General features: G+C 25.8%; 1 protein-coding gene across 1 annotated transcript in view; it reads right to left on the bottom strand.

The window, feature by feature from the left end:
• Positions 1 to 11,960, bottom strand: part of LOC6043648 (sestrin homolog) — an 82,513-nt gene extending 70,553 nt beyond the window's left edge. The window contains exon 1 of the mRNA XM_038259736.1: positions 11,095 to 11,960. The gene's annotated coding sequence lies outside the window, so the exon portion shown is untranslated. The remainder of the gene's footprint in view (positions 1 to 11,094) is intronic.
• Positions 11,961 to 17,473: the final 5,513 nt, after the last annotated feature.

The raw sequence follows: 17,473 nt of genomic DNA, 5'->3' as shown, positions 1-17,473 counted from the left end.
CTAATTTCCTAATTTCCTAATTGCCTAATTTCCTAATTTCCGAATTTCCTAATATCCGAATTTCCGAATTTCCTAATTGCCTAAATTCCAAATTTCCTGATTTCCTAATTTCCTAATTTCCAAATTTCTTAATTTCCTATTTCCTAATTTCCGAATTTCCTAATTTCCGAATTTCCGAATTTCCTAATATCCTAATTGCCTAATTTCCTTCCAAGATTCAGCATTTTGAGATTCGGTCTGATGAGCAGCTCTATATGTTTTCATTAAATACAAAATTATATGAACCTTTGTAATAATCAGTGGCATTCAAATTTGCAAATTCTATTATTTTATTTATTCATCAAAACAAATTTAACACAGGCACCGTGCCAATAAACGTCAAACGCTACTTTCTGTTTCTGTTATTTTTCAGTTGCGTACCACTCAACAAAATTCTTTTCGTGACCTTTTCCTTGACCGTTGTTTGGACGTTCACCGTTGAGCATCAACACACAACTTACCTAACGATTTTCGCCTCCAGACGAAACGACCATCCTGAACAAATCCGGCCGGAAGTGTCCGCAGCAGGCGCCGGGCCTGGTAGAAGAAGTCCCTGTAAAAAAGAGGAACACACACAGTTTGTTCAGACCATTGCTCTCGCAAACTTGACCTTGACCATTCTCTTTTGAACATAACCAAACTTGTCCGCACCCTCAGCAAACGTCAAATCAAAACAAATTGCTGCCGGATCTTTCTCAGGATCTCTCCCGTAAAAGATCCGGCAACAATTTTGTATGGCTTGAAGTTTGCGGAGGGTACCAAAAATGTAAACAAATCACTTTGTGCATCAGCCAATAGCTTGGGAAATTTGCCTGAAAATGCCTGCTGCTGTTGCGGGTGCGATTCCGCCCTCTCCAAGTTCAACAAAACTCCAAATACTCACCCAAATATGCGAAAATTCCGCCATCCCAGAGCCGTTCCGGTTCGGTGACCCGGTGGATTTGTCCATCAGAACCATGTTGAACGAACGCCGGAACAACTTCATTCACGAGCACACGCGATTCGATTTGAGTATTCTCGATTTCAACTGCGCCACACAAACAGGATCAAACACGCGCGCGGGTGAAAAAATGACATCCTTAATGACAGCTCGATCAACTATGGTGTGTTCGTTAGGGAGCGTCGCCCAGATTAGGTGTCATGGTGCGTTCGTTAGGGAGCGTCGTGTTCGTTTTGTGACCCTTAATATTTTTTGCCGTTTCTATTATTGAATAAAAATGTTAAAATGTTTAAATGATTAAATGTTTAAATGTTTAAATGTTTAAATGTTTAAATGTTTAAATGTTTAAATGTTTAAATGTTTAAATGTTTAAATGTTTAAATGTTTAAATGTTTAAATGTTTAAATGTTTAAATGTTTAAATGTTTAAATGTTTAAATGTTTAAATGTTTAAATGTTTAAATGTTTAAATGTTTAAATGTTTAAATGTTTAAATGTTTAAATGTTTAAATGTTTAAATGTTTAAATGTTTAAATGTTTAAATGTTTAAATGTTTAAATGTTTAAATGTTTAAATGTTTAAATGTTTAAATGTTTAAATGTTTAAATGTTTAAATGTTTAAATGTTTAAATGTTTAAATGTTTAAATGTTTAAATGTTTAAATGTTTAAATGTTTAAATGTTTAAATGTTTAAATGTTTAAATGTTTAAATGTTTAAATGTTTAAATGTTTAAATGTTTAAATGTTTAAATGTTTAAATGTTTAAATGTTTAAATGTTTAAATGTTTAAATGTTTAAATGTTTAAATGTTTAAATGTTTAAATGTTTAAATGTTTAAATGTTTAAATGTTTAAATGTTTAAATGTTTAAATGTTTAAATGTTTAAATGTTTAAATGTTTAAATGTTTAAATGTTTAAATGTTTAAATGTTTAAATGTTTAAATGTTTAAATGTTTAAATGTTTAAATGTTTAAATGTTTAAATGTTTAAATGTTTAAATGTTTAAATGTTTAAATGTTTAAATGTTTAAATGTTTAAATGTTTAAATGTTTAAATGTTTAAATGTTTAAATGTTTAAATGTTTAAATGTTTAAATGTTTAAATGTTTAAATGTTTAAATGTTTAAATGTTTAAATGTTTAAATGTTTAAATGTTTAAATGTTTAAATGTTTAAATGTTTAAATGTTTAAATGTTTAAATGTTTAAATGTTTAAATGTTTAAATGTTTAAATGTTTAAATGTTTAAATGTTTAAATGTTTAAATTTTTAAATGTTTAAATGTTTAAATGTTTAAATGTTTAAATGTTTAAATGTTTAAATGTTTAAATGTTTAAATGTTTAAATGTTTAAATGTTTAAATGTTTAAATGTTTAAATGTTTAAATGTTTAAATGTTTAAATGTTTAAATGTTTAAATGTTTAAATGTTTAAATTTTTAAATGTTTAAATGTTTAAATGTTTAAATGTTTAAATGTTTAAATGTTTAAATGTTTAAATGTTTAAATGTTTAAATGTTTAAATGTTTAAATGTTTAAATGTTTAAATGTTTAAATGTTTAAATGTTTAAATGTTTAAATGTTTAAATGTTTAAATGTTTAAATGTTTAAATGTTTAAATGTTTAAATGTTTAAATGTTTAAATGTTTAAATGTTTAAATGTTTAAATGTTTAAATGTTTAAATGTTTAAATGTTTAAATGTTTAAATGTTTAAATGTTTAAATGTTTAAATGTTTAAATGTTTAAATGTTTAAATGTTTAAATGTTTAAATGTTTAAATGTTTAAATGTTTAAATGTTTAAATGTTTAAATGTTTAAATGTTTAAATGTTTAAATGTTTAAATGTTTAAATGTTTAAATGTTTAAATGTTTAAATGTTTAAATGTTTAAATGTTTAAATGTTTAAATGTTTAAATGTTTAAATGTTTAAATGTTTAAATGTTTAAATGTTTAAATGTTTAAATGTTTAAATGTTTAAATGTTTAAATGTTTAAATGTTTAAATGTTTAAATGTTTAAATGTTCAAATGTTTAAATGTTTGAATATTTTAATATTTTAATATTTAAATGTTTAAATGTTTAAATGTTTAAATGTTTAAATGTTCAAATGTTTGAATATTTTAATATTTTAATATTTTAATATTTTAATATTTTAATATTTTAATATTTTAATATTTTAATATTTTAATATTTTAATATTTTAATATTTTAATATTTTAATATTTTAATATTTTAATATTTTAATATTTTAATATTTTAATATTTTAATATTTTAATATTTTAATATTTTAATATTTTAATATTTTAATATTTTAATATTTTAATATTTTAATATTTTAATATTTTAATATTTTAATATTTTAATATTTTAATATTTTAATATTTTAATATTTTAATATTTTAATATTTTAATATTTTAATTTTTAATATTTTAATATTTTAATATTTTAATATTTTAATATTTTAATATTTAAATATTTAAATATTTTAATATTTTAATATTTTAATATTTTAATATTTTAATATTTTAATATTTTAATATTTTAATATTTTAATATTTTAATATTTTAATATTTTAATATTTTAATATTTTAATATTTTAATATTTAAATATTTAAATATTTTAATATTTTAATATTTTAATATTTTAATATTTTAATATTTTAATATTTTAATATTTTAATATTTTAATATTTTAATATTTTAATATTTTAATATTTTAATATTTTAATATTTTAATATTTTAATATTTTAATATTTTAATATTTTAATATTTTAATATTTTAATATTTTAATATTTTAATATTTTAATATTTTAATATTTTAATATTTTAATATTTTAATATTTTAATATTTTAATATTTTAATATTTTAATATTTTAATATTTTAATATTTTAATATTTTAATATTTTAATATTTTAATATTTTAATATTTTAATATTTTAATATTTTAATATTTTAATATTTTAATATTTTAATATTTTAATATTTTAATATTTTAATATTTTAATATTTTAATATTTTAATATTTTAATATTTTAATATTTTAATATTTTAATATTTTAATATTTTAATATTTTAATATTTTAATATTTTAATATTTTAATATTTTAATATTTTAATATTTTAATATTTTAATATTTTAATATTTTAATATTTTAATATTTTAATATTTTAATATTTTAATATTTTAATATTTTAATATTTTAATATTTTAATATTTTAATATTTTAATATTTTAATATTTTAATATTTTAATATTTTAATATTTTAATATTTTAATATTTTAATATTTTAATATTTTAATATTTTAATATTTTAATATTTTAATATTTTAATATTTTAATATTTTAATATTTTAATATTTTAATATTTTAATATTTTAATATTTTAATATTTTAATATTTTAATATTTTAATATTTTAATATTTTAATATTTTAATATTTTAATATTTTAATATTTTAATATTTTAATATTTTAATATTTTAATATTTTAATATTTTAATATTTTAATATTTTAATATTTTAATATTTTAATATTTTAATATTTTAATATTTTAATATTTTAATATTTTAATATTTTAATATTTTAATATTTTAATATTTTAATATTTTAATATTTTAATATTTTAATATTTTAATATTTTAATATTTTAATATTTTAATATTTTAATATTTTAATATTTTAATATTTTAATATTTTAATATTTTAATATTTTAATATTTTAAAATTTTGTATTTTAATATTTTAATATTTTATTATTTTATTATTTTAATATTTTAATATTTTAATATTTTAATATTTTAATATTTTAATATTTTAATATTTTAATATTTTAATATTTTAATATTTTAATATTTTAATATTTTAATATTTTAATATTTTAATATTTTAATATTTTAATATTTTAATATTTTAATATTTTAATATTTTAGATTAGTGCGCTGACCGCGGGGACGCGCTGTCTTGTTTTTGCATGCTTATTTTCATTTCTTTTGTGTTGCTGTTTGTGTGCTTGGGTGATTTGTTATAATTGAATCATGTCATCATAAGTGCAGTGCTTCTGGGAACGCGCAGTCCTGTTTTTTTCGCGATAATTTTCATCGTAAATGATCGTAAAAATTTATTCCAACTGGCAGTTTTATTATTAATTCATCAAATTATCGATTTTATGAAGAGTAAAGCGTCATCTATTTACTTTTTTTGAAATTTGCTCGCGTTATCTAAATTGAAAAAAGTAAAAATATACTGATAAGTCCAGCCCATAGCACTACTGCTCGGCTGGCACGCGTTCGATAAAAAAAAAACTTTTAAATGATCAATTGTCTATCTTTCCGCAGCCGGCTGCCTAAGATTTAAAATTTTCAACCGATAAACAAAATGCTCATGGTCACATCACTGCCACTCGTGAATCCTGACCTCATACCCATCTACTAACCCCCTCAAAACTCATGTGATACTTTGTCGAAGATGCAGTCGATTGGGCGGTCTCTATCACTCAAGTATCGGACTAACATTCCCATCCACTTCCCCGTGACCCTACCACTGGTCGTGGCCGGCGCCGGTATTGATCAGCATGATAGGGGCCTTTGAGAAGTTGCGAAGCGAGGAAAGATAGCTCCACTTATCTTCCACGGCTCGTGGATGTAACTTCTGGAGGTCCTGGTCAATAACGGAGTAGCAACTGCGGGTGGGCACCTATGCTTATGCTTATGCTTATTTTAATATTTTAATATTTTAATATTTTAATATTTTAATATTTTAATATTTTAATATTTTAATATTTTAATATTTTAATATTTTAATATTTTAATATTTTAATATTTTAATATTTTAATATTTTAATATTTTAATATTTTAATATTTTAATATTTTAATATTTAATATTTTAATATTTTAATATTTTAATATTTTAATATTTTAATATTTTAATATTTTAATATTTTAATATTTTAATATTTCAATATTTTAATATTTTAATATTTTAATATTTTAATATTTTAATATTTTAATATTTTAATATTTTAATATTTTAATATTTTAATATTTTAATATTTTAATATTTTAATATTTTAATATTTTAATATTTTAATATTTTAATATTTTAATATTTTAATATTTTAATATTTTAATATTTTAATATTTTAATATTTTAATATTTTAATATTTTAATATTTTAATATTTTAATATTTTAATATTTTAATATTTTAATATTTTAATATTTTAATATTTTAATATTTTAATATTTTAATATTTTAATATTTTAATATTTTAATATTTTAATATTTTAATATTTTAATATTTTAATATTTTAATATTTTAATATTTTAATATTTTAATATTTTAATATTTTAATATTTTAATATTTTAATATTTTAATATTTTAATATTTTAATATTTTAATATTTTAATATTTTAATATTTTAATATTTTAATATTTTAATATTTTAATATTTTAATATTTTAATATTTTAATATTTTAATATTTTAATATTTTAATATTTTAATATTTTAATATTTTAATATTTTAATATTTTAATATTTTAATATTTTAATATTTTAATATTTTAATATTTTAATATTTTAATATTTTAATATTTTAATATTTTAATATTTTAATATTTTAATATTTTAATATTTTAATATTTTAATATTTTAATATTTTAATATTTTAATATTTTAATATTTTAATATTTTAATATTTTAATATTTTAATATTTTAATATTTTAATATTTTAATATTTTAATATTTTAATATTTTAATATTTTAATATTTTAATATTTTAATATTTTAATATTTTAATATTTTAATATTTTAATATTTTAATATTTTAATATTTTAATATTTTAATATTTTAATATTTTAATATTTTAATATTTTAATATTTTAATATTTTAATATTTTAATATTTTAATATTTTAATATTTTAATATTTTAATATTTTAATATTTTAATATTTTAATATTTTAATATTTTAATATTTTAATATTTTAATATTTTAATATTTTAATATTTTAATATTTTAATATTTTAATATTTTAATATTTTAATATTTTAATATTTTAATATTTTAATATTTTAATATTTTAATATTTTAATATTTTAATATTTTAATATTTTAATATTTTAATATTTTAATATTTTAATATTTTAAAATTTTTGTATTTTAATATTTTAATATTTTATTATTTTATTATTTTAATATTTTAATATTTTATTATTTTAATATTTTAATATTTTGATATTTTAATATTTTAATATTTTAATATTTTAATATTTTAATATTTTAATATTTTAATATTTTAATATTTTAATATTTTAATATTTGAATATTTTAATATTTTAATATTTTAATATTTTAATATTTTAATATTTTAATATTTTAATATTTTAATATTTTAATATTTTAATATTTTAATATTTTAATATTTTAATATTTTAATATTTTAATATTTTAATATTTTAATATTTTAATATTTTAATATTTTAATATTTTAATATTTTAATATTTTAATATTTTAATATTTTAATATTTTAATATTTTAATATTTTAATATTTTAATATTTTAATATTTTAATATTTTAATATTTTAATATTTTAATATTTTAATATTTTAATATTTTAATATTTTAATATTTTAATATTTTAATATTTTAATATTTTAATATTTTAATATTTTAATATTTTAATATTTTAATATTTTAATATTTTAATATTTTAATATTTTAATATTTTAATATTTTAATATTTTAATATTTTAATATTCAAATATTTAAATATTTTATTATTTTAATATTTAATTTTTTTGTGTAGAAACAGTTAAATATGTAAAATTTCTAGTATTTTAATGTCTTAATGCTTAAGTTTTTAATACTTTGATTTGATTTGAGCTTTTCACAAAATCGTTTGTGAAGTTTTGTATTTAAAATATAACTCGATTTCAAATACTTTTGTTACATGATTCAAATTATTTTAAAAAATCGTTAAAAAAGTTAACACCACGGACGAACGGACATGACACCACGAACAAATTTTGCTCATTTTTCTGAGGCAAAATTCAAATTTCAGCCGAATAAAAATACGTTAAAACCGCCTTGAAACACTAGCGCTACAGGTGTTCACGTTGGCGAACTATTTTTGTGTTGGTATTATTACTATAATTCAGTCAAAATGTTGTCATGCTGCGGTGATTGAAAATTGTCGTTGATTTTCCCGCTTCCAATAGTTTTTCACAGCGCGCTGTTCTTTTTGCGGTGAACGGTAGTTGTACATTTTTGATTGATATCAACAATACTATCTGAAGCGAATCACGGAATTTGTAAATAAACAAAGTAATAAAGATGCACACAAATTTCGAGAAATTTTGAATTCAGGGCGATTAACAACGTTAAAAGGTATTTTGTTTATGCTTGATCCGCAAAATGAAATAAAAATAAATTTCGTTTTCGTCCATCAAATGTCACGCAGCTGGTAGTAAAAGGATATCCCGATGCCGTTTCTCCACGGTTCCAGATTTCAACAAAAAAATAACAGCGATAGATAGTCCTAGGCCAAATTGATCGCCATGGAAAAGGGAGGCCCTCAACACACGGAGCTCGAGGAGTGGCCTCCCAACTGAAGGACACCGCAACTTCCCAAGGAGTTCAGAAACGAGCTTTGTTGTGGTCCAGATTGTTTCGCAGCGATGGTGTGAGGTTTGCTAGGTTGAAAATCAGTTTAAAGTTTGATCTACAAATAAGGCACATTCGCGCAGCTTTTCCATTTCGTTTAGACAGTTGGGTAAAGTCAACTCGTCCTTGCAGCTCAACCAAACGATGATTTATCCGGTTCAGCAACGACGTGTGTGCTGCTGGGGTTGCAGTCTAACACGTCTTCGGCAACCAGGGCGATCGAACTGTTCAGATTGCCGATCCATTTGGACTTTGTCGTCCAACACATGAGCCACCGAGGTAACCGTTAAACTCGTCCCCAGCTTCAACCCTTGTTCCAACCACTCTGCTTTGTCGAAATTGTGATCCCAATAATTGGGTTTCCTCTTGCACAAAATTTCTTGTTTCAACCGGAACCAGGAAGGGAGGTACAGCCAAGGAACAGCCTACAATTCACGGAACGATTCTAGATTGGAGTCCTTGAGCTTGTCGACCCCGAATCCGGAAATCTTCTGCCGCACATTAACTGAGCACTCCGCCCACTGCTAAAAATTGCAGAATTCAGTAGAAATTTGTTGACGGAAGTTCGGATCTGTTTAATTTTTATTCGATTTTAGAAACTTCTCAATTTGATTAAATTACAAGCGCGAACTGAAAATTTTAAACGTTTTTTTCAGCCGACGAACCAACCAAAAAAATCAGGCAAACTGTCAAGTAGCGCAAACTGTCAAAGTTTGTTTTGACATGAGCGTTTGCGCACTGAAGACAAGCAGGAAAAGAAATAAGAAGAATTAGAAGAAAATCAGCTTCAAATTCAAAATGCTCGTGTCATGTCCGTTCGTCCGTGTTAACACTACGCAACTATAACATTACAATAAAACTTACTGTAACAAAAATTTGGAAAAAATGCATTATGAGATTTCCAATAACAAAACCATGATATTTGCTGTCTTCATGTATTTTACGGTAGTTTTATTGTTTCAATTTATAACATTTCCAATAACAAAACCATGAAATTGACTGTAACCATGAAATCTACGATAGCTTTATCGTCATTCCAATGAAGTTCAAAAAAATCAACCATAAACTAACTATAGATATTATAATATCTATTGTAACTGCATGGTTTTGACAATGCATAATATCATATAATTTTATTCGGGTTGGCCCACGGGCCATACATGATTTTTTAATGCTAATTTTTGGAAAGTATCGATAATATTTTTTTGATGATACGTTGAATTTTAAATCAAAAAGTAAAGTTGTGATAATAATAATAATTTTCTTATTTATGTTTTATCACAAAAACTAGGTTTTGATTAACATTATTTTTTATACTTTAGTGGAAATTAGGTGTTTTTTTTATGATACATTTTATTTGGAATCAAAAAATAAAGTTGTGATTGTTTGATAAAATGCATTGTTTTCGAGTTATAACCATTTTTAGGCTATGATTTTCAGAATTTTGATTTTAGTATTCTTTAAAAATTACTTTTCGAAAAATAAACATTTTAATATTTTTGTTGGAATAGCTCGAAAAGTACCTAAATGTTTGAAAATCTCTACTTCAAACATTGCAGCATGTCAAAACAATTCCTTCGAACTATAAACACTGTTGGATGACTTGTTTTTACCATATCTTTGATTTTGAGCATCATTTTTGTTTCATTTGACCCAATGTCAGCCCCTCTATGGGGTGAGATTGAGTCAATTTTCAAACGATTGCACGATTAAGTAGAGTCCATCAAATTCCACCATATTTTGGCAAAATGTTTGTAAACTATCTAAGAACAATTCTGGAGTTTTTTTTTAAAAGGTCCAATAAACCAAATTTTCAGTTTTTGCTTTTTGGGTGTTTTTTATACCCCTGACTCAAGGCGGTTTCGAAAACACCCAAAAAGCAAAAACTAGAAATTTGGTTTATTGGACCTTTTAAAAAAAAACTCCAGAATTCTACGTTAAAAAAATTCCGATGTTATTTAAATTGTTTGTGTTAAGAAATTATAGTTATGCTACCATCAAAACATTGCAATTTCAATGAATTCATAAAATTATATTTGTCATCAACTTGTATTTGTAAGTGGCCTTATATTCAAAATTTGTCAAAATATTAAAATAACAATTTTTTTTTCTTCTGTGGAAATTGCAACTTTTCCTCAAAAGGGTGATTAAAATAGAAAAATGTACATATTTACAAAGCACTGATCAGCATTTTGAATAATGTCTGCAATTTTGTTGAATGCAAATTTCCAACTCTCTTCGGCTAGTTTAAATTCACTGTGATTCTCGGCAAAAAGAAATGCGCACAGGAATCAAAAATAGATTCAATCTCTCCAGACTCCAAAATATATTCCATCAACTCGCACCGACAACCTGTCGAGAATAATTTAAGGCCAGCACCACACAATCCCACTCCCTGCCCCCCCCCCCCCTTTCTTTCCCTCCTCATCAGAACTTCTCACTTACTTGTTTATGGTCGACGAATAAGCTCCAATCAGGTTCAATTGTCGTCCTTCACGACTCGTTTATACTCGTCGGTGGCAAACAATTCTGTGTACGTAACACACAGGTCCAGCTCGGCTTCGATTCCAACTTGGAAGTGCTCGAGCCTACCAAAAAAAACCAGCTCAGCTGAACAACAACTCAACAACAAAAAAAAAACGCAAACTCCACTCTGTGCCCTTCGACAAACAGCGACGACAAAATTAACGATCGTCGTTTTTTTCTTTTGGTAAAACTTGCGCTATTAAGCGACAAAACGGCAACACTACTCCTCCTCCTTCTTCTCTGTAGGAAAACTGCCTTTTTGGCCTCGACTTGTCAGCGAACACACACACACACAAACGCACACTCTTTTGCCGCTTGATTTGATTGTTACGCGACGAACGCTTCTTTTGGTTATCTCTGTTTTCCCCGCGAAAAAACACTCTTCGTGAGCAACACACACTCCTCGGAATAGTTTGTTGATTCCTCTTCGTTTGCGAGCGAATTTTCACTCCTTTCCTAGTTGGAGCCAATTGCTGATTTTCACTTTCGCTTTTCTTTCGGCGTGAACTAGCTTTTTCGCTGAATCAGCTGGATTTTTGGTTGATTTTTGCTCTCATCCAACAGATCCTTTGACCTTGCCTTTCAAATCTGGCCAAGTCTCCCCCCAAAGAGTAAAGAATCCTGTATTCCTTTCTTTCGAAACAAAAAAAAGGTGCTCTCCCGCTGTGCACAGAAGACTTGGGACAATTTTCCACCCCACCAGCTAATCAGCTCGAAACACTTTCTTTCCCCTTGAACCGTTCTCGGCTATGGCTTCTGGCGAACTGAGCTCGACCGGCGACTACCCGTCGAGCATTATACTTGCGGGCCGTCGAGGGGCTGCTGCTCGGAGAGCGAGAGCACAACTCGCTCTCCGGCCTGCCCGAGCAGCTGATGAGCTAATACAAAAGCCAGTGCTAGTATGTATAGGCAAGGTTGTACTAGTGAAACGCGTCAACAACCGGCGACTTTGAGTGCAGTGCGAAGTTTGCCGGCAGCGTTAGGTGGGGTGAAACGGGACATTTTTCAGTTGTTAAATTTCATTCAAAAAATCCAATAAATTTGAATATTTGTTAAAATTCTAGAATCTCAAAAAAATCTACTTCAAATTAAAATCACACCACTTGACGGTAACACCATCAAAAGTGTGAAAAATGAGAGAGAGAGCTTTGTGTTGTACTAAACAACCACTAAGAGTCATACCCTATCTCGGCATATACTTTGATGCACTCTCAACGCGTTCGGCGAAAACGTGACCGCTTTCTCGGTAGTGGTGAGTAAGTACCTACAATCCCACTGGGCCAGGGCAGCGGCGCAGACTGGCCGTTGCCTGGCCTGTTCGCGAGAAGATGTTCACATATGGCGAATGTATTCGTTTTCGGACGGAGCAAGATTTTGAAAAGTATTGGAATATTTGAAGACTAGTTCATACATTATACTTGGAAAATCAGGATCAAACTATTTAAATATTTTTTCAAAAAACAAATAAATTTCAATGGAAATTTCAGTGCAAAGTGTTTGGGTTAGTCTGATAAAATCACTAAAAATCATTTTTTTCTTATTCCTAACAATAAATTCCAGGTGTTTAAAATTAGTGATTCAAAATAAGACAAGGTACAAATACACAGAAAAAAAAACGATTCTCGTAATCGTGAATCGTATGGTGCATTTGCACTATAAACGTGCATATATTCCTTCGTGGTTCTAGCATTCGTGAATTTAATTCACGATTTCGAGAATTGATTTTTTTTCAGTGTATCGTGACACAATTCTCCGAATATTCAGTAAACCAACTTGTTTTTTTTTTGTGTGAAGACTTCGGATAAGCCATCTTGGACTTGGACGCCATTAGAGGGTGACGATTCTCGAGATTTTCAATTTCTCGGGAATCGAGAGTTGAATTTGGCTATTTCCCGGGAATTCCCGGGACCCGGGACCCAAGTAACATTTTTTTTTCCAGGAGTTCTACAAGAGCTCTTCAAGATAGCTACAGCATAGCAGTTTGGACCGCGGTAGGATAAAACTATCTTCAAGTACTCTTCCAAACTCCTGAAGAAGTTTTAAAGAGAATTTTATCCTATCGCGGTCCAAACTGCTATGCTATAGCTATCTTGAAGAGCTCTTGTAGAACTCCTGGAAAAAAAAGTTACTTGGGGAGTTTGTTTTTACTATGCCAATAGTGTCGATAATTTAAAAAGAAAAGTAATGTTTTTTTCTTTTCAATGAATTTAGTTACAATTAATTCATTCTTATTTATTGAAACGTTAATTTAAGCAGTCTTATTATTTTGGAGAACTATTTCTACCTTTTGATTTTTTTCTGAGTCGGCAAATACTAGATCGTTTCTGGAGCTTTTTGAGACTCAAAATTGTAGTTTAAAATGTTAGCGAGTCTTTATTTGCACTGAGTGATTTTTCAAAAGTTTTACAAAACTTGTTGCATGAACTTGTTATTAGATTTTTGTGAAGCTAACAAAATAGTTAATATATAATTTCTCAGAATCGGGATTTTGGCAATATGATAATTAACGACTCAAAACAACAATTTAAACTTGTTTTTTAAGGTCAACGATAAATATCAATTGAAGATATATTTACCTTTATCAGGAAAACCCGAATGTTCACAATTGACAGACTTTAACTTTGCATAGATTGCCAAAGTTTTTTTTCCAAAATATTATCTAATATTTAGGTTGATGCAAAACACAAAATGACTTATTGACATCAAAAAAGGAAATTACATTGAAACAGCGAAATTTACTTATCTAGAATAAAAAAAAAAAGATTTTGAGGATTGCTATGCTCAAGAGAGGATATGAAAATCGGACTTATTTGAAAAGGCTCTCTTAGAAAATGTTGAAAAAAATCGATTTTTATTTCTGGGGTGTAACTGCTAAGAGTACTTTAAGGTTATTTTTGGGGTACACATTATTTATTGGCTACCCTCAATTATAGTTGTTGGAATTTTTGACAAATTAAAATAAACAATTGCTAAATTCGAAGATTGGAGAAGCATTGTTTTATTCGAACTTGAACATCGAACATTGAACATCTAATGTTCTAAATAATTTCGAACATTTCAATTGTTTTTCTGATTAGTTTATATAATTTTGCTTCAATATTTATAAGTTTAAAATTTCCCGGGAGTCTCGACCAAATTTCCCGGGAATCGAGAGGTCTAAAAATTGTCGATTTCCCGGGATTTTTTTCTCGGGAATTCCCGCTCGTCACCCTCTAGACGCCATCTTGGATTGCTCAATCTCTGAGTACTTTGAAGTATTCTTGGGATCATATTCGAGTTCAGCGACCCCAAATTAGATAAATTTGACCTGTTGATTGCCTGTTACATTTCTGTATAAACATTTCCAATATTCTCACTGCGCCATATCGGCCGCCATCTTGGATTGCACATTCTCTGAGTACTTTAGAGAATTCTTCGGGTCATATTCGAGTTCAGCGACCCCAATATAGTTAAATTTGAGTAGTTGATTGAACTTAAAAATCCTATTATTGGGATTTTTTCCATTCAGCCTCCATATTGGACGCCATCTTGAATATCTCGGTTCCCTTTGAGAATCAGGAAAATCAAAAGGCAGATTCGGATTTAGAAGGGTCGATTTAGTCTAAATCAATAAAAAAAACTGGCCTGTTACACGATTTGCTTCTAGACACGACACCTTTTTTGAATTCGTGCCTTAACTATAGCATTAGTTGAGCACTAATAGTGCCCGTAGTTGCTACTCCGTTAAAGACCTCCAGAATTTACATCCACGTGCCACGGAAGATGAGTGGGGGCTAATCTTTCCTCGTTTCGCAACTTCTCAAAGCCAACATGATAGGCGTCAAGCCCTTGAATTTTTCGGTCATACTCAGGTGTTTAAGGATTCCTTCTGTTCGAAAATTCCTTGCTATGAGCAGCAAATGGGAGTCGAACCCAGAATCATCCGCTTATAAAGCTAACAGCATAACCATTTAGTCACGCCTGTACCTGAATCTGAGTAAAAAAAAAAACATGCGCCAAAAACAATAGTTGACCAATTCTCTGAGATTACGGTTATTCGATTTTTTTTGTATTTTTTAATCCGGCTGAAACTTTTTTGGTGCCTTCGGTATGTCCAAAGAAGCCATTTTGCATCATTAGTTCGTTCATATAATTTTCGATACAAATTTGGCAGCTGTCCATACAAAATAATATGTGAAAATTCAAAAATCTATATCTTTTGAAGGAATTTTTTGATCGATTTGGTGTCTTCGGCAAAGTTGTAGGTATGGATATGGACTATGCTGAAAAAAATGATACACAGTAAAAAAAATTTGGTGATTTTTAAATCCACTTTTTGTCACAAAAAATTGATTTGCAAAAAAACACTATTTTTATTTTTTTTATTTTTTTATATGTTTTAGAGGACATTAAATGCCAACTTTTCAGAAATTTTCAGAATGGGCAAAAAATCTTTGACCGAGTTATGATTTTTTGAATCAATACAAAATTTTTCAAAAAATCGAAATATTGGTCGCAAAAAATTTTCAACTTCATTTTTCGATGTAAAATCGATTTTGCAATCAAAAAGTACTCAAGGGAATTTTTGATAAAGTGCACCGTTTTCCAGTAATTTCATTTTCAGGTAATTTTTTTGAAAATAGTCGCAGTTTTTATTTTTTTTAAATTAGTGCCTATGTTTGCCCACCTTTGAAATTTGAATATTTTTGAAAAGCTGAGAAAATTCTCTATGTTTTGCTTTATTGAACTTAGTTGATACGACCCTCAGTTGCTGAGATATTGCCATGCAAAGGTTTAAAAACAGTAAAATTGATGTTTTCTAAGTCTAACCCTAACAACCCACCATTTTCTAATGTCGATATCTCAGCAACTAATGGTCCGATTTACAATGTTTAAATATGAAACATTCGTAAAATTTTTCGATCTTTTCGAAAACAATATTTTCAAAAAATGTAAATCAAGACATTTTAGGGGGGCGTAATATTGAATGTTTGGCCCGTTTTTTTTAACATGGCAAGATCTCAGCAACTAAGGGTGATATCAACAAAGTTCAATGAAGCAAAATGTAGAGAATTTTCTCAGCCTTTCAAAAAAAAATTTCAGAGGTGGGCAAACATGGGCACTTATTTTAAAAATGAAAAACTGCGATTATTTTCAAAAAAGTTACCTTAAAATGGATTTAACTTGAAAACGGTGCACTTTATCAAAAATTCACTAGGGAACTTTTTGATTGCACAATAGATTTTATATCGAAAACTCAAGTTGAAAAATTTTTGCGACCAATATCTCGATTTTTTTAAAAAAATCTGTATTGATTCAAAAAATTATAACTCGGTCATTCTGGAGATTTCTGAAAAGTTGGCATTTGATGTTTTTTAAAACATATCAAAAGATTAAAAAAATTAAAAATAGTGTTTTTTTGCAAATCAAGTTTTAGTGACAAAAAGCTAAATTAAAAATCACCAAATTCACCATATCCATACCTGCAACTTTGCCGAAGACACCAAATCGATCAAAAAATTCCTTCAAAAGATACAGATTTTTTAATTTTCACATATCATTTTTGTATGGACAGCTGCCAAATTTGTATGGAAAATTATATGAACGAACTAATGATGCAAAATGGCTTCTTTGGGCATATCGAAGGTACCAAAAAAGTTTCAGCCGGATTAAAAAATACAAAAATTAAAATTAAAGAAAAAGGACCGATTCCGTAGGGGACCATCCACAAACCACGTGGACACTTTTTTGGAAATCTCAACCACACCCCCCCCCCTTCGTGGACAATTGTCCATACAAAAAAACTTTTTTGTATGGAGCGTGGACAATCGCCATACCCCTAAAGTGTCAACGTGGTTTATGGATGGTCCCTAGAGAAAACTGCTCAGTTGAAAGAATGAATCAATCAATTATTTAATTTTAGCTTTTAATATTTATTTATAATGCTAAATTTGACATAAAATAATCAAATATCGAAAAATTGATAAAAAAATTAATGAATCGATTTTATTCTTAACTTTTTGTAAACATTTCTGTTTAAGTTGACTTTTGCTAAAAGTTATTCTATTTCCTTTTCAAGCATTAAAAACAAATTTCCAAGTGTATTCTAATCTAGTGCTGCCATTTAGGTCAAAATTGTAAACAAACACTCATGAAAAGTGGCATATATAGCCAAACTGCCTCAATAACACAAAAGTGTATTAAAAATGCATTTGAGAGTGCGTGGCCGAATGGTTACGCTGTCCGCTTTGTAAGCGGATGATTCTGGGTTCGATTCCCATCTGCTGCAACCTTCCATCGGATGAGGAAGTAAAATGTC

The sequence above is a fragment of the Culex quinquefasciatus genome, chromosome 3 (genome assembly GCF_015732765.1).
Source record: "Culex quinquefasciatus strain JHB chromosome 3, VPISU_Cqui_1.0_pri_paternal, whole genome shotgun sequence".
NCBI lineage: Eukaryota > Metazoa > Arthropoda > Insecta > Diptera > Culicidae > Culex > Culex quinquefasciatus.
The sequence above is the reverse complement of the archived record's forward strand: the minus strand, read 5'-3'. Positions and strand labels throughout refer to the sequence as shown.